The sequence below is a fragment of the Rhineura floridana genome, chromosome 2, assembly GCF_030035675.1.
Source record: "Rhineura floridana isolate rRhiFlo1 chromosome 2, rRhiFlo1.hap2, whole genome shotgun sequence".
Lineage (NCBI taxonomy): Eukaryota > Metazoa > Chordata > Lepidosauria > Squamata > Rhineuridae > Rhineura > Rhineura floridana.
Genome location: NC_084481.1, coordinates 54,999,468 through 55,027,028, shown reverse-complemented (window position 1 = coordinate 55,027,028; position 27,561 = coordinate 54,999,468). Strand labels below are relative to the sequence as shown.

At 44.2% G+C, this 27,561-nt stretch overlaps 1 protein-coding gene across 6 annotated transcripts in view; it reads right to left on the bottom strand.

The window, feature by feature from the left end:
• ACVR1 (activin A receptor type 1) overlaps positions 1-27,561 on the bottom strand; it is a 210,253-nt gene that overhangs the window by 131,922 nt on the left and 50,770 nt on the right. For 2 of the 6 annotated variants that reach the window (XM_061608735.1, XM_061608738.1), the window contains exon 2: positions 3,438-3,596. The exons of the other annotated variants lie outside the window; for them this stretch is intronic. The gene's annotated coding sequence lies outside the window, so the exon portion shown is untranslated. The remainder of the gene's footprint in view (positions 1-3,437; positions 3,597-27,561) is intronic. 6 annotated transcript variants of the gene reach the window in all.

Here is a 27,561-nt window from a genome sequence, read left to right as displayed (position 1 = left end):
GTTTTTCATCTGTTTTTAACTCATTGTTAGTTTTATTATTTTGAATGTTTTTAAACACCTCTCTAACTTTTTTTGCCAATAATTTTATTGTTTTAATTCCTTCTATAAACTGATTTGAGGGTTTTTTTTAACAATAAAGTGGTATATAAATGCTGTAAATAAAATACATAAATAAATTTCAGAGTCACTGTGGCCCTTTGGTCTCTTTCCACTTTTAGGAATAAAGGAATCTGCCTTATACCGAGTCAGGCCATTTGATACAATCTAGCTCAGTACTGATGACATGATTCCAGTCAATAGTCTTTTCCAGATATTGAATTTTGGACCTTCGCATACAAAGCATGATATGCCCTACCACTGAGCTACAGCCCTGTTTAAAATAGTATCTTTAAAAATTGTTCTTTTCAGTTCACTAATGAATGCACAGCATACTAGGACAGATCCACACCAGGCACATATCAAGACACAGTATGAAGAAATAATTATATAAGCATGAACGTCAAAGATTTTTATTATTTACACAACCTGTAAAGATAGTTATAATGCAATCCTATGTTTGTTTACTCAGAAGCAAGTCCCAATGTATTCAATGGGACTTATGCAGTCAGGGAAGGACTGCAATTCACTGATAAGGAACTTTAAGTTGTTTTGCAACTTTTTAATACTTTTTTATGGTTATTGGATTTTAAATGACTTTAATTCTTTTTGTGAGCTGCCTTGGTTTCCAACCATACCTCACAGGGTTGTTAGAAATATTCCATACACACACACACACACACACACACACACACACACACACAGGAGATGTAAAAATACATACACCCCATATAACAGTTTATTCTCAAAACCAGTCGGCCATTGCAGAACATTTTTTTAAAAGTATTAGTTTCCTGCCATAAAAAAGCAGTGACACCTAAGTAAGCCCATCCTAACTGCTTTTAAAAAAAAGAAGGATCAGAGTGAGAGAGAAAGATTTACAACATAGTCCTTTTCTATGTTCACTCAAAAGTCCCATTGATTTTCAGCACAATCCTAACCATGTCTACTCAAAAGTAAGTCCTACTGAATTCAATGGGGTTAACTCCCTGGTATGTGGAATTAGCATTGCAGCTTTACTTCCAGAAAAGCTTCATATCAGGAAGGTTTTCAAAACAGGTTATGAATAAGATAAATAAACTGCCCTCTTCAGCAGCCCTGTAAAATTTAAACTTGTTTGACTCCTTAATTAGAAATGTACTGCAGCATGTACACTTTTAAAACTTCTGTTCAAAAATTATTTGAAAGATAAAATGTATATGCCATTTTTGCAAGTAATTAAAAAACCTGCATGTACACTTTTATTATAATTATAACTAAAATTGTTTCCTGTGTATGCCCACCAAGATCCTGCTGTGATCTTCTGTTGTAGTGCAATCCTATGCACATTTACTCAGAAGCAAGTCCCAATCTTGTACAGAGAAAGTACTCTTTATGTTGCTGAAAGCTATATATTTACTGAATTCCTGATATGAGAAATGCAGGAAAAAGAAACTGTTCTCAGAACTTAAAATGGGGTTTAGATATTTCCTGGGGGTCAACAAATCTTATCAATCACAACCCTGACTTCACTTATTGGCTAAAAACCTGAAAGGGAGGGGATTAGAGCAGCCGGAACTAACATAAGTTGAAGGGGGGTGGCTGACATTTTGGTTTATATCTTTTGAACCAGACCACCTAGAAACTTTTTTTTAATGAAAGTTAAGAGTCCGAAGATTAAGGTGACTCACCTGGAGACCCGGAAGAGATCTCCCAAAACTGGAGTCTCCAGGCAAACCAGGAGACCTGGCAATTCTAACACATACGCAGAGAGGCAGTACTAGGCCTAATGCAGTGAGGGCATGCACTGAGGTAATACTAGTCCTAAAACAACATCAGTCTTCCAAAACAGCAATAGGCCCCCAAGCCTTATTAGAATCATAGAGTTAGAAGGGATTTCAGAGATCATCTACACCTGAAAGATCATCTCACCCCTTATACACCCAGTCAATCACTGCACTCAGTAGGTGAGGGCCTCCTGCAGATGCCATCTTAACAAGAGATCCATTCCGTACAATATAGGAATCAGGCCTTTACCATTGTGGCACCAACCCTTTGGAATTCCCTCCCCTTGGGTATTAGACAGGCACGATCTCTGTTGTCTTTTCAGAGCCTACTGAAGTCCTTCCTGTTTCAACAAGCCTTTTAAGTACAGACCTTTATCCCAGCCTGCATTTGTAGAGCCAGTGTGGTGTAGTGGTTAAGGTGTTGGATTACGACCTGGGAGACCAGGGTTCGAATCTCCACACAGCCATGAAGCTCACTGGGTGACCTTGGACCAGTCACTGCCTCTCAACCTCAGAGGAAGGCAATGGTAACCCCCCTCTGAATACTGCTTACCATGAAAACCTTATTCACAGGGTCGCCATAAGTCGGAATCGATTTGAAGGCAGTCCATTTCCATTTCAAGATGTTTTAAAGACGTTTTTATTCTTTTATCGCTTGTTGTTTGCCACCATGGGCTCCTTTTAGAGGAAGGGTGGCATATAAATTTATATAATAATGATAAATGGTCTAAACCCCTGCCAATGCAGAAAATCTACAGCTGCAGAATCTCTTGATATGCGGCCATCCAACCTTCACTTAAAAATCTCTAACAAAGGAGTGTGCCATTTGCCAAGGTGGTCTGTTCTATGATTGCACAGCGCATGCCACCAGGAAGTTCTTCCTAATGTTTAGTCAAAATACTGTTTTTTTGTAATTTGAATTCTTTGGTTTCAGTCATTTCCTTGGGAGCAACAGAAAACAAATTTGGTATTTGACAATCCTTCAAACATTTAAAGATGGCAATCTTATTCCCTCCAAATCATCTCTTCTCAACTCCTTCAACCTTTCCTCATGGGCCTTGATCTCCAGCCCCTCACCATTTGTGCTGTCCTCCTCTGGACACATTCCAGTTTGTTGATAGCTAACTTAAACGGTGGTCCTTCTTGCAAACCAACTGCAAAGATAAAAATATTAGTTGGAATCCAACTGATACTCTTGCGCTCACAGAAGAGCTTATGATCCATTCAGGGTGTCCGCTATCAGAAGAGGAGGGGAGGCTCTTCTTTTTTTTAACCATTTCCCCTTTCCCTCTGCATCCCCCAGCATGCCCCCCCTAATTAGCTTCAAAGAGTTGAGGAACAGTCCAGAACAGGGTGGAAGGTGGTGTAGAGAACTGCAAGGGGAAGGAAGAATCAGCAGAAATTGCTCCCTTTCCTCTTCCGATACCAGACGCCTCCTCTAGATCAAAAGCCCTTTTGTAAGTGTAAAGGCATTAATTAGATTCCACCCCTCTTTCTCTGACCCAATTCAAACTGTTCTTTAAATAATCAGTGAGCATGACTTTTAATCGGTAACCCTGGGAGTTAAAAGTATACCTGTTTTGTATGTTTGTTTTGAGGCTCTCAGGGTCTGATATGTTATTGTAATAGAGCAGTCTTCCCCAATCAGGTGCTCTTCAGATGGTTTGGATTACAAAACAGTCAGGGATGCTGGAAGTTCTAGGCCAAAATATCTGGAGGGCAGGCTAGGGGGAGCTGGAATAGGGAAAGAGAATATATTAAAGTATGACTCTCCTCCTAACAATGGTGCTTTTCTTTTATTAAACTGCAAGTATCTTCATGAAATTCTTCAAAAAGGCACTTCAAGGGAGGCTTTGGTAATACACACATTTATATAAATACAATAAATTAATCAATCAGTTAGTAGCTTAAAAGGAAAGTGCCTGATCCTCAAAAATTCTTCAGTCTGTTGGCATCTCTACTTATTTCTCCTCCAACCACACACCCTCCCACACAAGACATTCTTTTCAGCTCCCACCCAGGTAGGTTAGCGTGACCTGCCTTTCAGGGTAGCCTTCAGCCCATTAATTAGCATTCTTTGCTAGTTGCCAAGCCACTAGGCGGAACAACACGGTTTATGAGAAGCTGCTTTATATGAAATTAGACCATCAAGCCATCTAATCCAGACTCTTCAATCTCACCTGGCAATGGGTCTCAGACAAAGGTCTTTGTTAATCCTAGTCTCTGGTCAGCTCTGACTCAAAGTAATTCCTTGTGCCACAGTAACAGCTTTTCTCTCTTAATGTAATTTAGTTTCTGGACACAAAGCAAAACTTCACAGTTTATAATAGTTTGTATGGTGCATTAAAACACACACACATTTTATTTTTCATTAAGGAGACTGGAAATTTTAAGTAGGCAGAAAAGTAATTAGCCACACTGGCATTTTGCTAAGACACTTCCCACTAGTTTTATGAAAAGCAACATGGAATATTAAATAGCCACAGATGGTCAGGAACTGAATCCTATTTCTCATCTAAAAATGGTGCTTCCAAACTCCCATTCAGTGCTGAGTCAGAAGTCAAAGTGCCACTTAACTGATGACAGCTCATCAACTTCTCAATGGATCTCTTTGAGGGACTCCAACACTGGTAAGCTTGCGATATATTATTTTTAAATATATATAGTTCAAGGCCATTTAGGGTACAATCCTATGGTGGAAACCTGCAACCTTTTGGGCTATAGAATTTGGAGGAATCCCTGCTAAATGGGAGGAACACCAGATACACAGCTGCCTGCCATGACAGGTTTCTTCTCAGAACAATCCAGATACACCACTGGAAGAGTCTGCCAGCAGAACTGTTCCACTGGTGAAGATACACCACAGAATGGCTGGAACAAAGCTGTGGGTGGGATGTGGGTAGCATAGGGGAGAAGCACAATTCTACTCATTCATACCCCTTCATTTCACAACACAGACACCTCTTGACAGTGCAGCTTTACAGCAGTCCCACATGTAACATAATGTCCCCCAACTGCATGTTGCCATGACAGAGCATAGACTGAAGTGTAACTCAGCTCCCTGGATCTTATCCAATGATAATGATCTTATCCAATTTACTCTATTATTACAGACTGTGTTTCAGAAATACTTATTCATTCAGCTGCCATTCATAGTGTCTAGTATGACTCCTTCTAGAAGATGGGTGAGGAAACTGTGCCCGTCCAGATGTTGTTGGACTCCAGCTCCCATCATTCCTAACCATTGGCTATGCTGACTGGGGCTGATGGGAGTTGGAGTCCAACAACATCTGGAAGCCCAAACTTTCCACTCCTGTTGTAGCGCTAACAATACATATCAACAAACACTTTACATGTCTCTCTTCTATGCTCCATCCAGGCCAAGCAACACCTCCCAAACCAAAATTTGGTGCTAATGGCCCTAAAATCAGCTGACCACAGTTAAATCAGAGGAACAGAAAGGAACTGAAATCTAAACTAATAGATGCTATAGTTGCCAACAGCAACTATATTGAGTTAGAACTGAAGGATGCATAATTGTTTGTAGGTGGGTGGCTGGTTGTTGCTGAGTAATACACACTAAAGAGACAAAGGAGTACAGGCTAGATGGAATTATTATTATTATTTTGCTCTTTGCTCTATCTTTTCTCTCCCCCCCCCAATTATATTATTAGAGTTATATCAGTGTGTGTGTATGTGTGTTTTACAAAAAAAAATCGCTTTGGCAATCTAGAATAGATTCACCTCACACTGCGTAGGAGTACTTGTTACAAAGACTTCACCACCACCACCACCCAGTATAAGTGCATTGTATAATAGGGGTGGCCAACCTTTGGCATGGGTAGCACAATTGCTGCAGGCAGAAAAGGTGTGTGCCATTTTCAGACAGGAGTAGTAAGGGCGCCTTGTCTGTTAAAAGCTAAAATATTAATTAAGGCTCCTCAGAGGGGGTGGGAATGTCACACATTTATGTACAATTCTCTGGCAAGGCTCTAAACACAAGCCTGCAGAGGGTGCCTCCTTTTCTGAGGGAAGATAAGTTGGGGGGGGGAATATGGAAGTTAAGTTGTACTTAGGACGATAGTGCATAATTAATTATCTGCCTGAAAATGGGCTAATGGCTTGGTTGTAGTACACAGACAGGCCTGCACTTATGTCTGCCTCTCTTGGCCCTGTATCTGGGAGGGGGAGGGGAAGGACTGTAGCTCAGTGGTAGAGCATGTGCTTTACATGCAGAGTCCTAGGTTCAATCCCCAGGATCCCCAGGTAGGACTACTACCCTGGGCTCGTACTGGGAGGAAGGATGGGATATAAGTCAAATAATAAATAAATAAATAAATAAATAAAAAGAGTCCTATCTTAAAACCTGTAGCGCCACTGCCAATCAGTATAGATGACCCAAGATGGGCCAGTGGTCTGATTCAGAATAAGGCAGCTTCTTATGTTCCTATATTACAGGCAAAACCACTCCAAAATACAAGAAGACTCTTCTTATGTATTTTTATTTTAGTATTATATTTATATCCCACCTTTCTTCCAAAGAAGTCAAGGTGGCATACATGGTTCTCCACCTCTCCACTTTATCCTCACAACAACCCTGTGTTATGTTAGACAGACAGATAGTCACACCCAAGGTCACTTCATGGCTGCATTGGGATTTGAACCCTGTTCTCCCAGGTCCAACACACTAACCACTGCACTGTATTAGGTTACAATCAACAGCTTTGTATTTGTGTATTTTTTTCAAGTATTTGTAGTATCCTATTATTTGGTCCAAATACCATCTCCTTAAGTTCAAGGATTTAGAAACAACTATCATGATAGAATTCACAAAATAAATTAAAAATCAGCAGATCAGCAAGAGTTTTTAGTAGAGCAATAGAGTAAAAAACTAACAAACACTTCTAAAAGGCCTGGGCAAATATAAAAAGGCATTCCCCTGGTGTGGTGCAAACAGGCCATCATATTTGAAGCTACATGAGCCTCCCTAGGGAGAGCATTCCAAAGATCGTGAACAACCTATCCATGGCCACCATCCACCTCACCTTTGAAGGTAGGGAAGACCTGGAAAAGGTCTTCTGATGAATATATTAATACTTATCTAGGATTCATGCAACAAAAGACACTCAAGTCATATGCTGTCTGAGGATTTAAATGTAACCATCTTGACTGCACTGAGATTGAGTTTGTTAGCCCTCAACTAGTTCATTACTCTATAAATGCTACCTGAGATTATTCACATTTAAGTAAATAAATCTGATTTAAGTTAGTCAGATTTAAGGTCATTCCCATGCACTGTCATCCCCTTGTAAATCTGTTGGTAGGCTTGGGGGAGTGCAGGGAGGTACATGTTGGGGAAGGGGGCTCATCTTCTCTGCAGTCTCCTCAGCCTTCCAAACAGCTCATTTGGGAGAATGGTGTTTAGGGAGGGTCATCTCTGCGTGCCAGCCTCCCAATGTAAATTACACATGAGTGACTGGATGTGCAAGTGCAGGTGGGTATGGATGGCTCTGGCCATGCCCAGTGCCAGCCACACCCTCTGACACATGGCCCCTGACTAACCACCCACTGCTACATGGGGCTTTTGAGACAAAAATGTTGCCCAACCCTAGTGCATGAAGCATAGCCGAAGTGAACCAAGACATACCATGCTTGCATGCAAGAGCCAAATAAAAATGTTGTCTGTGGTGTAGTCTCCCTAAGAAAGGTTGTTCCATTATCTTTATAATAAGATTCTTATAATAAGTAAAAAGTTTATAGTAAGTTTTTACTGTTGGAAGAACTCTGAAGGAACCCCTCTGAAGGGGTTGCCAACCTTTTGCAGCCAGAGGGCACATTTGGAATTTTGCGAAAATACCCTGGGCGCCAGTCACAAAACTGTTGGAAGTGGGGCAAGAGCAACTCCTGTTTTGTTCTTTTGTTTATGTTCCAGAAGGGAGATAGAGTTAGGGTCCTCTAGATGGCTAGCTTGACTACCTTTACCTGTGATGCTCTAACTGACTTCCTTCCGTCGTTAGACTGATATGCTTAGGGAAGCTTATCCGCCCCTCCTCCTTCTGCCCTTACACTGTTCTCTTCTTCGACTGTCAGAGAGAGGAGACACCTTTGTCTCTGCTCTCTCTCTCCTGAGCCATGAGGGCGACCCCCACGTCTGGGTACTGCTCCTCCAACTTAGTTAGTTAGAAGTAGGTATGCCTTTCCAATCTACTATGTATTTCTATAAAGTAGCTTTTCTTATTTTACTTGGTCTTAAGTCTCAGTGATCTAAATGCAGGGTAAAAGCCTGCCACTTAGGTAAACACACACACTGGCACACACACATCTCAGACCGTTGACAATCTATGCTAATATCTATACAAATTTACATAACAAAAACATGGGGTGTGGCATAGCATAAAGTGGCTGCCATACCTGAAACAGCAGAAAAACAGACAGGATACAAAATGGTGCGGGCATCCATCCACCACCCCATCCATGAGGGAAAAGGCAACCTACATCAGCCACAGTCACTCACAGAGAGAAGCTTTTTGCACATCTCCTCTGCTCAAAACAAATAGGAGGATGGGTGTCTAGTCCTGGTATCCTATGATATGTGACACTGTTCAGTGTAGGAGAGGCTGAGCCAGTGCTTAACAGGAACTGAGCAGGAAGAGCAAACAGTCCCTTTTGCATTGTGGATTTTTGAGGGGATATTTGTTGAAATATTTTGCAAGAACCATAGGAGGTACTGGTGGGAACACTGGTACCCACGGGGGCTGCATTGGTAACTCCTGTCCTAACTCTTGCTGTTGGATGTTATCAACTAACAGAAGCGAGCAAACAGTTAGTAGGCCACACTCCTCCAAGTCCCTGACTTGTCCTTGTGTTCTTGATTTCTGCACGATTCCCTAAAAGGTTAGCCACCCATTGTTATCCTGCCTTGTCAGTCGTTCTATAAAGAAGGAATATCTAACAAGCCTTCTTTTAAACACAGTTGCATTGAGGAAACTTGCCTTTCATATTTCTTTTCATTTTATGCCATGAAAGGCACTGCTATGCTCATTAATTAGTACAGTGTGTGAACCCACAGGATGATCTACCATTGGCTGATGAACATTGATTTCTAAATTAATTTTTTAGTAACTTCTTGCAATATTTAGTAACTGCTTGCAAGAGTCAGAATTGCAACCTTGTGTTAAGGCAGCCAGGCCTAGCTTAGCTTGCAAGTGACAAAGCTGGACAGGAGCCCGCCAGCTTTGTATGGCTGCCCAAACAGACTCCCTGTTTACTGCCTGCCTGGTACTGCACAAATGGCATATGGTTGCCAAGCATCTGCCAGGCCACAATGCATGACTCACAGCCTGCAGTTGTCACGGAGGGGGTGGGCATCACAAGGTGTGCAGGCCTGTTTTTAAGAAACGCTATTTTTGTCTCTCATATATATATTTAATTTAATGTTATAAGTAAGTGAAGAAAATTAAGTAACTAACAGAAATTTACTGGTCCATACTTTTAACAAAGGGCCACAGCTTCGTTAGAGCATTGACTTTGCATTAAGATGATCCCTGGTTCAATTCCCTCCATCTCCAGTAGGGTTGCCAGGTTCAGGGTGTGAGACTGATCCTGTATCTTTAGGAGAAGAGAAAGTCAGCCAAGTGCAGGTGTTCCTGCAACACTGTAATGAGAAAAACCAATTGCTCGGCAGGGAGCAGAGGGGCCTCCTGTTCACTCTCTGACTTTCTGTTCTCCTAAAGATACAGGATCAGTCTCACGCCCTGAACCTGGCAACCCTAATCTCCAGGTAGGGCTAGTAGAGAGTCCTGCCCCAAACCCCAGAGAGCCACAGCGATCACTACGGACAATACTGAGTGAGATGGACCAGTAGTTTGACTCAGTATAAGGCAGCTTCCTATGTTCCAAATATAAAAAGGCAAATTCCTATGCTTCTCAGATACATAGCCAAATCTTATAAGAACAAAGCTTGCCTGATAAGAAGGCTTACTCTCTAGCAAAGACCAAGAGGACACAGATTTGTATACCATTTGTATGTGTTAATTTACATGTATAGATGCAAACTTAGGGGAGAAAGTCTGTAAGTAGGGACACAATAAATCTCACCTTAGTGGGGAAGCAACCAGAGCACCTGCAGTCTAATCACAGCCGGTCCATGACATTTTGCTGCCTGATGTAAAGGACAAGATGATGCCTCTCCCTATTGTCAGTCTGCCCTGGCTGCACCAAGGTAATTAATGGTGATATACAACAATTAACCAGCAGCTGCCTAAGCAGGGGCTTGGTTGTAAAACAGATAAGGCTTGAAGAGAGTGTGGATTAGCAAGGGTGGGGGCTGAGGGATCTCACTTCATGTGCCAGTTCATCTTCCAAAGGCAAGATCAGTAACACATCAAAGGTTCAATATTCCAACAAGGCAATCCAGGTTTCAAGACTCAACAGGGCCTGGCACAGCTGGTGAGGGCCTGGCACTGGTGTCTGACATTGCTTCCAGCAGAGGGCAAAAAGCCTCTCACTGCCTTGTACGTTCCCCTCCCTGGTTCAGGTGCTAGCAATCAGCCCTCCAACTCACAGGAGCTTGTAGCCTTAAATTGCCAGAACGCCTGCCATGCTCTGCTACTTGCAGGTGTCTTCGCTCTGCAGGGAGCAGAGGGGTCTCCTGTTCACTCTCTGAGTCTGAATGAAGGGCTCCAGCTGAGTTCTAAACCCCTTCCTGCAGTGGGAGGTCTGGAGCTGCATCTTGGGTGAGTCTACGGGCTCATCCAGATGACTGTAAAATGTGTGACGTGATCGCTTTGTGTTTTCATTATTTTTCGGTCGTCCATATGATGCCGCACGCTTTTGTGCATTTTCATGTGGTTAAATCCGCTCCTGCAATACCGCAAATCATGTGATTTGCGTTTTTAAACCGGGAATCATCCGCTGTACCTTCAGGCGCTCGGATGCAATACCGTGGACTTTACAGCTGTGGGAGTTTGATGGGTGGTTTTTGGGCGGTTTCCCATATCCCTTCCCTCATTCTCAGCCAATCACGTATTTCCACTGTTGCGCATGTCTGCGAATGTCCGGCGAAAGCCCGGGAAAAAGGAACCTATCAGAGCAATGGTGTGGTGTTGCCCCCCCCTGCAACTTCTACTGTGCAGATGCAAAAAAGAGCATTTGCGCAGAAGCAGCAACAATGGTTAATTTTTAGCCAGCCTGCAAAATGGGCAGCCGCTCAGGGTGAGATCTGCAATTGTGGTTGTTTGTAAACTTTTTCAAGCGAGAAAATATTTATCTTTGCCTAACCTCCACCTCCCACCCCTCACCCCCCGCATCAAATGCCCTTCTTGAACATATTGGTCTTTGCTTCCAGGCATCCAGAGTCCGGGGAGGGAGGGAGAAGAGAAATAGAGGCTTTCTTCTTGGATTACAGACACTCATGCACCCTTAGTCAATTTCGCTTTCCTGCCTGCAAGGCTACTCTCTTTGAGTCTTGTCAATTTCAACCACAGCCTGCAGGTTCTCGGCAGCCCAGCTGAGCTGAAAAGCATACAGTCGCTTTTGCAAAATATCACAAATACAAGCAAAAAACCCACAGGAATTATTGGCATATAAGTGGTTTGCTAGAGCGTCTCAGCCACCTGCAACCATAGAGATGTTGGGCTGGTGACCAGTAGGCATTACTGTCTCTAGTAGTTTTCCATGAAGCCTGCAAGTTTGAAGACGTAACTGTGGTTAAGGGGTGAGTTATGGCTATGCCAGTCTCGGAACGGACAGTGAAGGTCGTTGCTATGGTAGCCATCTGATAACAGCTGGGAAAGTTGTAACAGAGTCTATGTGAGTTGTTGCTCTTCTGAATTATGCCTCTGAGCTGAGAGGCTGTCTTTTGTGTTTATCTATGGAGAGAGATGGACCAGAAGGGGGGTGAGAAGAATCTCTAAATGTATTTACTCTTAAGCCTATGGCCCTAATGTCTTAATAAAGACTCTTAACATGCTCTGAAGATGTTTCTTGCTCAACTTAACTCCAACGTAATGTATGCTGTTTCACACAACAACGCACACAAGCCAACAGTGGTAGCAGAGGACGGCTGCGCTCCACAGCGCATTACACCGGAGTAAGTTGCTGGTCTGAAAGGCAGACGGAGTTCCAGAGAGGGCAGCTTGATTGATTGAACCAGACGGAGGTGAGCAACATGGCTGTAAACCTGTCTGGGGGAGGCTTGCCGATGGAACGACTTAATGAGAAGAATTTTGCCAGCTGGAAGCCGAGGATGCGGGCTTTGCTGATAACAGAGGATTTATGGGACGTGATTGAAGAAAAAACCCCGGCGGTACTGACCGTGGCCTGGAAGCGTCGAGACCAGAGGGCGCAGGCGTTTATAATCTTGGCTCTATCGGATTCTCAACTGATGTGTGTGAGAGATGAGCCGTCGGCTAAACAGATCTGGGACGTGTTGCAGGATTTGTCCCAGGAATGGCAGCGGAGGCAGGAGGCGCAGAGAGCCCAGCCGGTGGAGGCTGTCAGAAGCAAGGCGGAGAAATGTGCCGAACCGGAGCAGGCTGCCGAAAGCAGACAGGAAAACAAGCGGGAGCAGCAGCGGCTGAAGTCTTGTTTTGCCAGTGGGGCTCGTGGGCATCTCCGTAAAGATTGTGCAATCAAGCGAAACTCCAGGGACGGAGGCTTGAAGCAGGGAAGTGTGAACTTTGTTTGTAAACAGAAGTCTAAAGACTTGGAACAAATTAACTTTATTGTCGACAGCGGAGCAAGCCATATACTAATTAAAGACAGGAGTCTGTTTTACACGTCTACAGATGAGCAGGACTTTGTTTTACTTGCTGATGGATCACGGAAATCTGTGCAAGCTAAAGCTCTGATTAAATTTGACAAGCTTGGAATTATGACAAACTGTTTGTTCGTTCCGGACTTGGCTCATAATATTTTATCAGTGGGCAAACTGGTGAGTTGTCAATTTTCAGTCTGGTTTGATAAAGGAAAATGTTGGGTGCAAAGAGGAGAAAATGTTGTCTGTCAGGGTTTCATGACACAAGGGCAGTTTAAAATGACCGTGGGTGTGAAGTGTGCTGATGCCTTGAGTTTAATGGGGCGGAAAGGGAATGACCGCCAGAGCTGTAAGAAGACAGCTGTTAAAAGCACACAGCCACAGTATTCATGTAATGCAGTCAGGCTGATGCCTGAAAGAGTGCATCGCAGCCGAGTTTACAAGCCACAGGGTAAGAGACGTGGCAAACGTGCACCTAGAGCACAAGAGAATGCATGTTTCGGAGTTTGGTGTCCAGAGGCACAGCAGTTAATTCTGAGCAGAAGCATTAAAGTCTCAGAAAAGCCTTGGGATCAAAGAGAGACAGTCCTTCTTACAGGAACAAATGAAACACGAACACAATTTAATGAGCAACAGGGCAGGCAGGTGGACACTAAGAATTTGGGGCCTGTCACGCACTATTTAGGCACGGATATTGTGGGTGCAGAAGATGGAAGCATAACATTGAGTCAGGAAAGTAAAATAAATCAGATCATAGAAGAATGCAACATGACAGAATGCAATGTTGTGAAGACTCCAATGGTTGTGGCTTTCCAACAGAATGTGCAGGAGATGCCTTGTACAGATCCTGAGAAGTACAGGCGCATAATAGGGAAATTGCAATATTTGGTGAAGGTGTCTCGCCCAGACATATGTAATGCAGTCAGTATTTTAAGTCGGAAGGTAGAGCATCCTTCAGAGGCTGACTGGCAAGTGATTAAAAGGATAGTGCGTTATCTGAAAGGCACGAAGACAAAGGGTCTGGTTTTGTCAGGAGCAAAGACAGGAGGTCTTGAATGTTTTGTGGATGCAGATCATGCAGGGGAGCTGAGCAGTCGTAAGTCAACCTCTGGCATAGTTGTGATGTGGCACGGGTCATGCATTGACTGGAGCAGCAAGAAACAAAATGTGGTTGCAACATCAAGCGCAGAAGCCGAGTATGTGGCCCTGTCACAGGCCTGTAATGAGCTACAGTGGTTTGCAATGCTCATGCAGGAGATAGGCATTGATATGCAATTTCCAATTACTGTATATGAAGACAATCAGACCTGCATTAAGATAGCCACATCAGAAGCTCATACCAAGAGAACAAAACATATTAGTGTCAGATACTTTCACGTAAGGGATTGTGTGCAGCAGGGGTTTGTTAACCTAAAATTTTGTGACACTAACAACATGGTGGCTGACATAATGACCAAGCCTTTGTGTGAGGAGAAATTTGGCAAACTGGTGACAAGGCTTGGAATGAACCAAAGTTTGAGTGAATAAAGTTCTGAAATGTACTGCTATGTACTGAGATATACTTTTGAACTGTACTGAACTGAAAATGCAATGTACTGAAATGTATTGCAAGAGGTATTGTAGAAATGTATGACTGTATGACTATGTATTATGGAGATGTATTTCATGTGTATTTTGCAGTCTTAATAAAAAAAAGGAGGGCTGTTGGGCTGGTGACCAGTAGGCATTACTGTCTCTAGTAGTTTTCCATGAAGCCTGCAAGTTTGAAGACGTAACTGTGGTTAAGGGGTGAGTTATGGCTATGCCAGTCTCGGAACAGACAGTGAAGGTCGTTGCTATGGTAGCCATCTGATAACAGCTGGGAAAGTTGTAACAGAGTCTATGTGAGTTGTTGCTCTTCTGAATTATGCCTCTGAGCTGAGAGGCTGTCTTTTGTGTTTATCTATGGAGAGAGATGGACCAGAAGGGGGGTGAGAAGAATCTCTAAATGTATTTACTCTTAAGCCTATGGCCCTAATGTCTTAATAAAGACTCTTAACATGCTCTGAAGATGTTTCTTGCTCAACTTAACTCCAACGTAATGTATGCTGTTTCACACAACAACGCACACAAGCCAACAAGAGACTGGTGGTCTACCTTCCTAGACATGACACATTGTTACTTGCTGTTCTGGAGAAATAAGTGGAATTGCAATCGTGTATCTCCAGAAACGTTAAAGGTAGAAAAGCATACAGTCGGTTTTGCAAAATATCACAAATACAAACAAACAAAAATACAGGAATTATAGGCATATAAGTGGTTTGCATGTTTCTTTTATCAGAGGAAACACCGCAAAACCTGTGCTGGTCACTTCAGCTCAGATTGACACAGCAGCACACGGCAGCATTCCCCGCCCGAGCCAAGAGCGACCACCCGTGTGGGGCGCCGTTTGCTTCCCTCAGGGGCAGCATTCCTGCTGCCGAGCCGCATAATGGTCCAGGGCTGAACCCTGCAGTGAATGAGCCCAAGGGTTATGGGGGGGATTCACCCGGCAATTACAAGCACTGACCCCTTGCACTGCCCACAATCCCCCTGGATGGTCAGGGGCACCTGGAGACACCCCCCCATCCGGCGCTGCTCCAGAGTGGTGAGCGACAAGGTGAGCCACTACTACCAAACCATCAGGAAATTCAAACATTCGCACTCGTACGTTCAAGCGCATGCGCCTTGTTGTGCTTTGTTGCAAATGGGGAGAGGAGCATACGTCATATTTTTGCGGACCAATTGGCTGATAAGGGGGAGTGTTATGGGTAGAGCTGGGAAAAAGCAAGAAGAAGTACAGGTCCTCTCGCTGCGTGTGTGGGCACAAAAAAGGCATTTTTTTAAATTGGGAAAGAGCGAACAAACAGGCAAAGTGAGGACTGTCAGATGATGAACCGGATATGGAAAACGTGGATTATCCCGCTCCATTTGGATGACCCCTACCTGTTCCCTCTGGTGAGAGGGAAGATGGCCACCTAATAAGACTTACCTTTGGAGCTCCTCAGTTTGATCGTAAGAAACAACCTTACGCTTTATATTATCCTTGCCCCAGCCACCCAGTTGATGCTAAAAAAAAGCTGATATCTGTCTGGCGACGAGCCCAAGAATGTAAAAGACTCCCAAGCTTTGATGTTCCTGAATGGAGTGCTTTTTGATAAGCAAACCCCGCTAACTGCAGTACAGTCCCTATTTGTTTTGGCTATTTACGCTCTTTTATCATCTTTGTATTATCCTGACTGAGTGTGGGCTGGCCCATAAGTTTGCCCCAAGTTGTTCCCAGTTGGCAAGAGAATTGGAATTTACTCTTATATTTATATTCTGAACTTTAAAACCTGTTAATGATAAAGGCCACGGAAAGCTGAACGTAATCTACTGCGTCGCATCAACAGGATCAGCAGACTTAAAGTGGCAGGCTTGAGCTATTTTAATTAACTCTTGGGTTCCCAACTAGCAGCTCTCTAGGATCCTCTCACCACCAAATGTGATGGTACTTATTAGGGACAGATATAAACAACTTGGACTGGCTCCTGTACAGGAGGATATCTCAACAGTTAGCAGAAGACATGATCAACGCAAGATTACAGACTTCTATGGTGTAAGGCAGAATGCCCGGCTTGATACGAACCCCTTGGATGTGAGGCCGATAGAAGAAAATGGAATTTGTTTAGATTGGTCCTTGGGTCCATACTGCCCAATGGATCCCCTGATCGGGGATGCTATGAGGGCAGGTGAGTGCACCTTGGCAGAAGAACTGGAGCATGCCAACCGTACAATCACAGACTCTAAGCAGGAGTCTCAATTTGCCCAGCCACAATTATGTGGGAACTTTGTGAATACCTATTTATCCTGCCCTGTAGAGAATGTGAAAGTAAATAATATGGATAACAGCACTCTTCCCTCAGGTCAGCCCCCCCTGCCCTCACTTAATCAATCCTCAAAGCATACAGGAGTTTTTTACGAGGACTCTGAGCCTGATACGGTGGCCAAACTACTTAACGCGCATCTTGAGCTAATCAAAAATTTGTTTCTAAACTGGACGGATGATTTGACGCAAATCAAGAATCTACTCATCGAATGTATGACCCATCTGTCACTACTAACAGTTACTGCTCAGCCATGCTTGGGAGGATCCCTTCAGTCTCCTGCCAGTGATGTGTTTAACCCAGAGTTGGAATCCAAGCTTGGGATTAACAGGGATTCTAGTTCCCCGCGAGATCTTCACCTTTCAACGGAAAACCTGGCACGTGAAATACAACTGTCAGATGTAAGGAGCCCCAGCCTAGCAAGTTCTCACCATTCCCATACAAAGCATAAAAAGAAAGCCGTGATCTCCTTAAAAAAGGTCCTTAAATGGAAGAACATCAAGACTCAAACTAAGACACAAACAAACCAAAGTAAAAAAACGAAAAACATCAAAGTGCCTGGTAACTCCAGAAAGGGATCTAAAATGAATTTCAAAAAACTTTTCAAGGCATTGGACAAAGGAGAATGGACAAGTAGCATCGGCCACAGTACGACAAGTAACTAAAAATAATAGTAATAAAACTAAATTTAAGAAAATTGAATGAAAACAGACCCCCATGATGCGAAGCTTTGAAGCTATATGCCTAGATGAGATAGCATCAGTCCCCCCGGAGCACCTGACAAATACAAATCCATTAACTAGGGGTGCTGTCTCCCCAACTGGAGTTGAGGCTAGCAAGAACTCAGAGAACTCCAAGCTAATACCCACAGATAAAGTGAAGTGGCGCCTTCTTTTAGTGGACCAGATCTTAGTATTTTTCAACTATCCTAAACTACGTGGCTGGTTGTCACAGAGGAACCGTAAAAACCATCTATTGAAACTTTTACCTGCCACTGTCCAGTCCTCCCTGGATCTTGATTCCATTGAGAAGATTGAATATCTCTTCTATAATTCAATAACGGCTCGAGCCTTGGTGTCTTTTACCTCTACCTCTGCCATGAAGCTAGTTTATTCCCACAAGGTGGCGATCCAAAATAGAGGCATTGGGGTTAAAAGATACTTTAAAAACTATGCCCCCCCTTTTCCCTTGATCTTATATAGCCTGGAGAAACGCTCTGCACCCTCAATTACGATGGAGAAAGTTCCTATTGGAATGTTTGTTACTTGTCCTAGCCCTCCCCCAAATCTAACAACTGACAGCCCAGAGTCAGTTATTCCAGGGATAACACGCACAGTGAATAATGCAGTTCGGGCGAATTCTGCTCAGAATGTGACGGATTCTGCCACTGGGAACTATTGCCCTGAGGAAGTTTTACTTATAAACAGCTTTGGATCACTACCTGAACAGGAACAACGCGAAATTCTACACCGCTTGGCGGCTTTGAAAGATACTCTTATGAACTTGTTTAATCACAACTGTGAGGATAGGCAGAATGCTTCCTCCTGGCCAGTGTTTGACCCTAGGATTGCATTGAACACTGTACCAACTGAGAACTCACTGGAGCACAAAAAAAGGGTTTTGAGAACACATCAATACAGCTCCCCAGCTTGGAAACATTACACCCCTTCTAAACGCCACTCCATTATCCTGCCGGGCCAGCGAGTGCTAAGCCCTGAAATAATTGTAACACAGCCGACAGAAGGTACAAATTTATTACCTTCCCCTCAACCATCTTCAATCATGACAAAGGAGGGCCTACAGCATCTCTCAGCCTACCATGATTATGTAAATTCTGAGCCGAAACCTTTTGACTGGTTGGCTGCACAGTGTTTGGAACCCCACGAGTACAGTCCCCCAGCTCACAAACATAGCGCCTTGGCACCTTCTGTTCAACCTTCATCCATCTGCGCCTCTTCTGTAAATTGCTGTGTGCTGAGGGATCCATCAGATATACTCAATAAAATTGAAGAGACAGATTGACTATGTCCGCCCCTCGATCCTCACTCAGCAAAAAAACCCCAGAGGTCTGACCAAACACATGCACTGTCCTGGAAATTGGCTGGCTGGACAAACAAGGCCCGGGATCCAGAATTCCTGGATTTCATACAGGGACACAATATTTATTTATTATTATTAATTAAGCTTATAAACCGCCCGACTAGCAATAGCTCTCTGGGCGGTGAACAAAGTACAGTAAAATCATAATACAATACCACAGGACATAAAAACAATCAAAAATCAATTACAACAATTTGTATAAATTTAAGTTAAACTAAATTAAAATGCTTCAGTGAAAAGAAAGGTTTTCACTTGGCGCCGAAAAGAAAACAGCGTCGGTGCCAAGCGCACCTCCATGAGGAGACTGTTCCACAATTCGGGGGCCACCACTGAGAAGGCCCTAGATCTTGTCACCACCCTCCGGGCCTCCCTATGAGTCGGGGCCCGGAGAAGGGCCTTCGTTGTGGAACGTAGTGTACGGGCCGGTTCATATCGGGAGAGGCGTTCCAACAGGTATTGTGGCCCTGCACCGTATAAGGCTTTATAGGTTAATACCAACACTTTGAATCTAGCCCGGAAGCTTATTGGCAGCCAGTGCAAGTGAGCCAGAACAGGTGATATGTGCTCGGACCGCTTGGTCCTTGTTAGCAGTCTGGCTGCCACATTTTGCACTAGCTGTAGCTTCTGAACAGTCTTCAAAGGTAGCCCTACATAGAGCGCATTGCAGTAGTCTAAGTGTGAGGTTACTAGAGCATGTACCACTGATGTAAGGTCCTCTTTACTCAAATAGGGGCGTAGCTGGGCTACCAACCGAAGTTGGTAGAACGCATTCCTTGCCACTGAGGCTACTTGAGCCTCAAGTGAGAGGGAAGAGTCAAAAAGGACTCCCACACTACGAACCCGATCCTTTGGGGGGAGTGTAACCCCATCCAGGACAGGGTATATATCCACCATCCGATCAGAGAAACCATCCACCAACAGCATCTCAGTCTTGTCTGGATTGAGCTTCAGCTTGTTAACCCTCATCCAGTCCATTGTTGCGGCCAGGCATCGGTTCAGGGCATCGACAGCCTCACCTGAAGAAGATGAAAAGGAGTAGAGCTGCGTGTCATCAGCATACTGATGACAACGCACTCCAAAACTCCTGATGACCTCACCCAACGGCTTCATGTAGATATTAAAAAGCATGGGGGACAAGACTGATCCCCGCGGGACTCCATATGGGAGGACCCACGGTGTCGAGCAATGTTCCCCAAGCACTACCCTCTGGAGACGGTCCGCCAAGTAGGAGCGAAACCACTGCCAAGCAGTACCTCCGACTCCCAACTCCGCGAGCCTCCCCAGAAGGATACCATGGTCGATGGTATCAAAAGCCGCTGAGAGATCAAGGAGAATCAATAGAGTCACACTCCCTCTGTCTCTTTCCCGACATAGGTCATCATACAGGGCGACCAAGGCTGTCTCAGTACCAAAACCGGGCCTGAAACCCAACTGAAATGGATCTAGATAATCGGTTTCATCCAATAACCCCTGGAGCTGGTCAGCAACCACTCGTTCCAGGATCTTGCCCAAGAATGGGACATTCGCCAGTGGCCTATAGCTGTTAAAATTTTCTGGGTCCAAGGAGGGCTTTTTCAGAAGTGGTCTCACCACTGCCCCTTTTAGACAGCTAGGGACCACTCCCTCTCGTAAGGAGGCATTTATCACTTCCTTGGCCCAACCAGCTGTTCCATTCCTGCTAGATTTTATTAGCCAAGAGGGGCAAGGATCCAGTACCGAAGTGGTTGCACGTACCAGTCCAAGCACCTTGTCCACGTCCTCGAGCTGAACCGGCTGAAACTCATCCAATAAAACATGACAAGACTGTGCTCCAGACACCTCACTAGAATCAACTGCTATAACTTGGGAGTCTATGTCCCGACGGATGCATGAGATCTTATTCTGGAAGTGATCGGCAAACTCATTACAGCGGACCACCGATGAGTCTATCGTGTCCTGAGGGCCAGACTGAAGAAGCCCCCGGACAACCCTAAAGAGTTCCGCTGGTCGGCAGAGGGATGACTTAATAGTGGCAGCGAAATGTTGTTTTTTCGCTGCCCTCACTGCCCCTACATAGAGCTTGGTCGAAGCACTAACCAGCGCATAATTGCATCCGTCAGGAGTTCGCCTCCATTTCCGCTCAAGCCGCCTCCTATCTTGCTTCATCGCCCTCAACTCTGGAGTATAACAAGGAGCTGTATGAGCTCTACACAGGAGAGGGCACGCAGGAGCGATCGTGTCAACGACCCGGGTCATCTCCGCATTCCACAGATCAACCAGGGCTTCAACAGGAGCGCCAGTCCTATCAGCCGGAAAACCCCCCAGAGACCTTTGAAAACCTTCAGGATCCAGTAGTCTCCGTGGGCGGACCAATTTAATAGGTCCCCCACCCTTGCAGAGGGAAGAGGCTACTGAAAGTCTGAACTTCAACAAGCAGTGATCTGTCCATGACAAAGGGAGAGATGTAAAACTCCCCACATCCAGATCACTATCCCGATGTCCAGTAGCAAAAACAAGGTCTAGAGTATGCCCCAACACATGTGTTGGACCATTAACATATTGAGACAGCCCCATAGTTGTCATGGAAGCCATGAAGTCCTGAGCTGCCCCAGACAAAGTAGCCTCGGCATGGATGTTGACATCCCCCAGTACTAATAGTCTGGGAGATCTCAGCAATACCTCCGAGACCACTTCCGTCAGCTCAGTTAGGGAAGCCACTGGGCAGCAAGGTGGGCGGTACACCAAAAGCAATCCCAGCCTGTCCCTCTGGCCCAACACAAGGTGCAAACACTCCAGACCCGTATCATTTTCCTTCAAGAAACTTGGCTCAGAGATGAACTTTCCTTGACTGACTTTGTGGTGCATTCGCTTGTAGCGGCCCCTAGTATTGTGGGTGGCCGCCCAAAAGGAGGTTTATCCATCCTAGTTACAACCAAACTTGATACTTCCATCACAAGAATCGGGGACCTGGATAACACAGCGCTGGCTTTATTACTTAAATTTTCTTGTCTTACCTTGTTAATTAATTAATGTGTACATTCCTCCTCTTTACAAGACGGCTGAGATTGAAGATGCCTGGAAAAAGCTGGAGGGGTTTATTAGTAAACTCCTGAGTGACTATCCAGAAGCCCCGGCCTTAATAGCCGGAGACTTTAATGCTAGGACTGGTGCTAGTGATGAAAAGCTGTATTCGCATTACCAGCTCCTTCCGCCAAATATAGAATTGGAGCACCCTCTCCCCCTGAGACAATCTGAGGATCAGAAGTGTAATCTTGCTGGGTTACATCTAATACAGTTGACCAATTCCCTTGATTTAGTGATCCTGAATGGATCCACAAAGGGTGACACCAGGGGCGAATTTACATTTGTATCCAACTTGGGGGCTTCCACTATTGACTATTTCATAGTTTCTTATACACTTTTCAACAGGGTGTTCTATTGCGAGGTGGGGATGAGAGGTGACAGTGATCATTTACCACTGTTTCTGTCTCTCATGCTCGGAGTTCAAGCAGACTATTTGGAGTGCGAGCCTATGCTGAATTCGCTGGTAGAACACGGATTCCTACGTATGAAATGGTCCCCGAAACTGGGTGACACCATGCTAAAATTTCTCCAGTCTGAGGAAGCGTTTTGCCTGCGTGAATCTATACTAACCGCGCAGTCCCCAGACGTAGCCCTTGAGCTCTACCAGGAACTCGTCACCTCTATTCACCAACTCCTAACTCCAAAAATTACCAGAAGGCTTGGGACTTCTTATCCCAACTCTAAATCATGGTTTGACCATGAATGTGTCACTCTAAAGAAATTACTTCTGAGTAAATATCAAACTTATAGATCCCTAGATCTACCTCCCTTCCCGAGGAGTACCTTGAGCTTAAGAGAAGTTATAAAGCCCTAATTAAAACAAAAAAACAACATGCTAGGAGGGAAGATTGGAAAAACCTGATTAACGCAGCTAGAACAAGGAACTCATTCAATTTTTGGAGATTGGTGTCCGGGGGCGGACAATTTGCCGCTCCAAATGCGGATTTCCACATTCCACCTAATGTATGGGAATCCCATTTTAGGATGCTCTTCTCCACGCCCCTTACTAAAGGCTGTTCACAGGTGAAGACAAATAAGCCAGAAGTGCTCCCAAAATGGCCTACAGTTTCTGTTTCAGATATTGTTTCCCTTATTGACCAACTTAAAACGGGTAAGGCCCCAGGAAGCGATAATGTGCCCCCTGAACTACTCCAGGACAACATGGGCTGGTGGGCCCTGCTTCTGGCTGCTCTTTTTATGCACATAGATAGAACGACATGCATCCCTGAGGACTGGAGGTTGGCTATCGTAATCCCAATTTTCAAGAAAGGGAAACGCTCCAACCCTGCTAATTATCGCCCAGTCAGCTTACTCAGCATCATCAGTAAGCTTTATGCCTCCCACCTCCTTAATAAATTCCAGGAGTGGCTTGATACTGAAAAATTTTTAGATGAGGAACAAGCTGGCTTCAGGACAGGACGCTCCACCCTTGACCAGAGCCTGGTCTTACAGCACCTTGTGGAGAAATACATGTCTCCATCGGGGGGAACTCTGTATGCAGCATTTATTGATTTTAAATCTGCTTTCAATTTGATCCCCAGGAACAGACTATGGGAAAAACTGAGGGAATATAATATAGATAGGCGACTTCTCCTTCTGATCCAGGGCCTCTACGAGAGCACCTATTTAAAGGTCAGGTGCAACCGTGTGGGCCAGTTAACCGCCCCTATCCCGACAGACAATGGGGTAAAGCAGGGTTGCGTTCTTGCGCCATCATTGTTCAATTTTTATATTAATCCACTAATTAAACATCTTGCTGGGGAAAATGCTCACCCGCCTATATTGGCGGGAAGACCACTGTCGTCCCTTTTGTATGCGGATGATGCCGCTCTCCTGTCTTTAACATGCGTGGGTTTACATCGCCTTCTGAGAGCACTCAGTCTCTTTTGTGAGACAGAGTATCTTACAATTAACTACAACAAGTCCAAGGTCGTAGTATTTACCCATAAAAGACTTAAACATCGTTGGAGACTGAATAATCACCTGATTGAACAAGTCCCCTTTTTTAGATACTTGGGGATCACCTTTCACTCCTCGGGTTCTTGGAATTTCCATCTAAGAAACGCTGCTGCAAGTGCGCAGAGAAGCATTAGGGCGCTTCTCACTTTTTTCTTTTCTAAGGGGGGTCGATATATCCCTGCGGCAATGCTGGTCTTTAATTCTAAAATAGTACCTCAACTCCTATACGGCTGTATTGGAGGGGAGATATAAGAAAGTACCGCTAAAAGAATGGGTCTGTATTTGTGGTTCTGGAGCAATAGAAGGTGTAGAGCATGTCATATTACATTGCTCCTTTTATACAGACCTTCGCACTTTATTTATATCCCCTTGCCTTTTAAAAAGATTCAGACCTTTTGAAGATATCCAGGTGCATGTTTTACTTGACGACCGTGATCCACTCATTACGGATATGGTGGCGAGATTTTGTGTGGCGGCCATGGCACGCAGAAAGAGTTTGGCCCAAGCATTTTAACACTTGTTAAACTACTTGTTGTAACTATTTTGTACCTGATCTGGTCAATGTTTACAATTTTATTGTTTTAAATTTGCTGGTCTTGTACCGAAATAAACAAAACAAAACAAACCTGTTCCCTCTCCTGGGTTTGCTGTGCCAATCCACTGCTCCTCATCCTCCTCTGAGGACTCATCTGATGGAGGCATGACACCTATTGCCCTTCAGAAGCAGCTGAACATTACATCAACACTAGCAAGAAGACAGCATCCTCCACTCCTCCAAGAAGGGTAGCTTAAGAGTGGTGGTGGCACCTGACTCATCCAAAAGAAGCGAACAGCTCAGAAGGCTGAATCCACTGCCATCCTCACCCTCCCCAGGAAATGCCACCTGAGGCAGCTACCTCATTCTGTCAAATGGTAGGGCCTGGTTATGGGATGGAATCAGTCTTGGTTGCCCTGATGGATGACCTTTATCGGGAGAAGGATAGGAGGAATGCAACTGTGTTACTCTTACTTAATATTCACTAATAGGCAAAAAACCTTGCAGTTTAAGAATGTACCTATAGCCCACAGATATTTCTACCAAACTTTAAAAAGCAGGGAAATTGGGCAGCTATAGTGAATGCACCAGGGGAGCAGGAGACCTGAACTCCTCTCTGAGATATTGTACTGCCCTACAAAGTTGTCAAAATGCAAACACAATTTGGGTTGGTCTTTCACAGTCCAATCCACTTGCTGTGTAGCTTGGAAGAATTTGGTAACATGTGCCTCTGAGCATATGGTGAGTGGTGGCAACACCTGCCATCTCCAAAGATGGAAACTTATATTTTTGTATGTTTGTTGGTGTTCTTCTTACTTTGCTTCTTTCCTGTGTTACTGATGTTTCTACAGAGAATCTAAACTAGAAAATTTTATTTCCCTCATTATTCATCCTAGAAATCTGTGTCAAATTTATTTTTATTAATTTCAAAGCCTTTTTATTGGTCAATGTCATATGATGGTGAAGATAGCCTTTTTTGTTTCAAACTGGAGGTTATGGTCTATTTCTATTTTGGGTGCATTAACACTTGGACCTGAAACTGCAGTTTAATGTAAAATCAGACTGATTACAATATGCTGCTACTTTAGCAATGACTCTAGTTGTTGGAAAAAAGAGGATGCATGTTTTCAGCCTGCTATGTTTAAACCACTTTATTTAAGGCAAGGTGTTCAGGATCAATTAAAAACATAGAGCACACCTAGAATTTTGCTAGAATGTATTTCACCTCCCACTGTTTTATCTTGTGCAAATTGAGACACTTCTGAGGTCCACTGGAGACTAAAGAACATAAGAATATAAGAACATAAGAAGAGCCTGCTGGATCAGGCCAGTGGCCCATCTAGTCCAGCATCCTGTTCTCACAGTGGCCAACCAGGTGCCTGGGGGAAGCCCACAAGCAGGACCCGAGTGCAAGAACACTCTCCCCTCCTGAGGCTTCTGGCAACTGGTTTTCAGAAGCATGCTGCCTCTGACTAAGGTGGCAGAGCACAGCCATCACAGCTAGTAGCCATTGATAGCCCTGTCCTCCATGAATTTGTCTAATCTTCTTTTAAAGCCGTCCAAGCTGGTGGCCATTACTGCATCTTGTGGGAGCAAATTCCATAGTTTAACTATGCGCTGAGTAAAGAAGTACTTCCTTTTGTCTGTCCTGAATCTTCCAACATTCAGCTTCTTTGAATGTCCACGAGTTCTAGTATTATGAGAGAGGGAGAAGAACTTTTCTCTATCCACTTTCTCAATGCCATGCATAATTTTATACACTTCTATCATGTCTCCTCTGACCCGCCTTTTCTCTAAACTAAAAAGCCCCAAATGCTGCAACCTTTCCTCATAAGGGAGTCGCTCCATCCCCTTGATCATTCTGGTTGCCCTCTTCTGAACCTTTTCCAACTCTATAATATCCTTTTTGAGATGAGGCGACCAGAACTGTACACAGTATTCCAAATGCGCCCGCACCATACATTGATACAACGGCATGATGATATCGGCTGTTTTATTTTCAATACCTTTCCTAATTATCCCTAGCATGGAATTTGCCTTTTTCACAGCTGCCGCACACTGGGTCAACATTTTCATCGTGCTGTCCACTACAACCCCGAGGTCTCTCTCCTGGTCGGTCACCGCCAGTTCAGACCCCATAAGCGTATATGTGAAATTAAGATTGTTTGCTCCAATATGCATAATTTTACACTTGTTTATATTGAATTGCATTTGCCATTTTTCTGCCCATTCACTCAGTTTGGAGAGGTCTTTTTGGAGCTCTTCGCAATCCCTTTTTGTTTTAACAACCCTGAACAATTTAGTGTCATCAGCAAACTTGGCCACTTCACTATTTTGCAGAAGTCAGTGCCATTATTCCACAATTATGTTTGGAGGGTTTTTTTAGTAAAAATTTTGCAAAGTGTTGCTGTACTTCACATATTCATAGAAACAAAAGCAAAAGAAAATGATTTCCTATAGAAAACTTCACTAAAATTGCAAAGTAAATCAGACATATTCAAAGTGACCATCTGAACTATATCCACTGTCTTAATAATGTTGCTTCCTCCCGGCTAAAACAAGATCAGCACAGGACATATCTTCTTTCTATTATTTGGGCTGATTGCAGGTGTTGCCACCACTCACCATATGCTCAGAGGCACATGTTACCAAATTCTTCCAAGCTACGCAGCAAGTGGATTGGATTATGATAGACCAACCCAAATTGTGTTTGCATTTTGACAACTTTGTAGTGCAGTAGAATATCTCAGAGAGGAGTTCAGGTCTCCTGCTCCCCTGGTGCATTCACTATAGCTGCCCAATTCCCCTGCTTTTTAAAGTTTGGTAGAAATATCTGTGGGCTATAGGTACATTCTTAAACTGCAAGGGTTTTTGCCTATTAGTGAATTTCCCTGCTTTTTAATCCGGGAGGTAAGAAATGGGATCCTGTGCAAGTTTGCTGAGAATGGATTGATCATTTGCATGTTTATTGAGTTAAGTGGGATTTACACACACACACCAGGCAATCATGCTTAGGATAGGTGAAACTGACCACAGGGGATGGGGAAGGGAGGAGGGGGAGGAGGGAGGGGTGGAAAGGCAGAGGGGAGGACTGGGATGGGAGCAGGTAGGAGGGGGAGAGGAGAAGGACAGATGTGGTCGTTTGCATGTTTATTGAGTTCAGTGGGATTTACTCCCATGCAATCATGCTTAGGATAGGTAAAACTGACTGGGGGGTAGGGATGGAGGGATGGAGTGGGCAGGGGAGGTGGAAGAAGGAAGAGGGGAGGGGAGGAGGAAGGGAGAGGAAAGGGGAAGGAGGGAAAAGGCAGATCTGATCATTTGTATGATTATTGAGTTGAATCGGATAATCATGATTAGGATAGGTAAAACTGACCAGGCTGGGCTGGCAACGAAGACGTC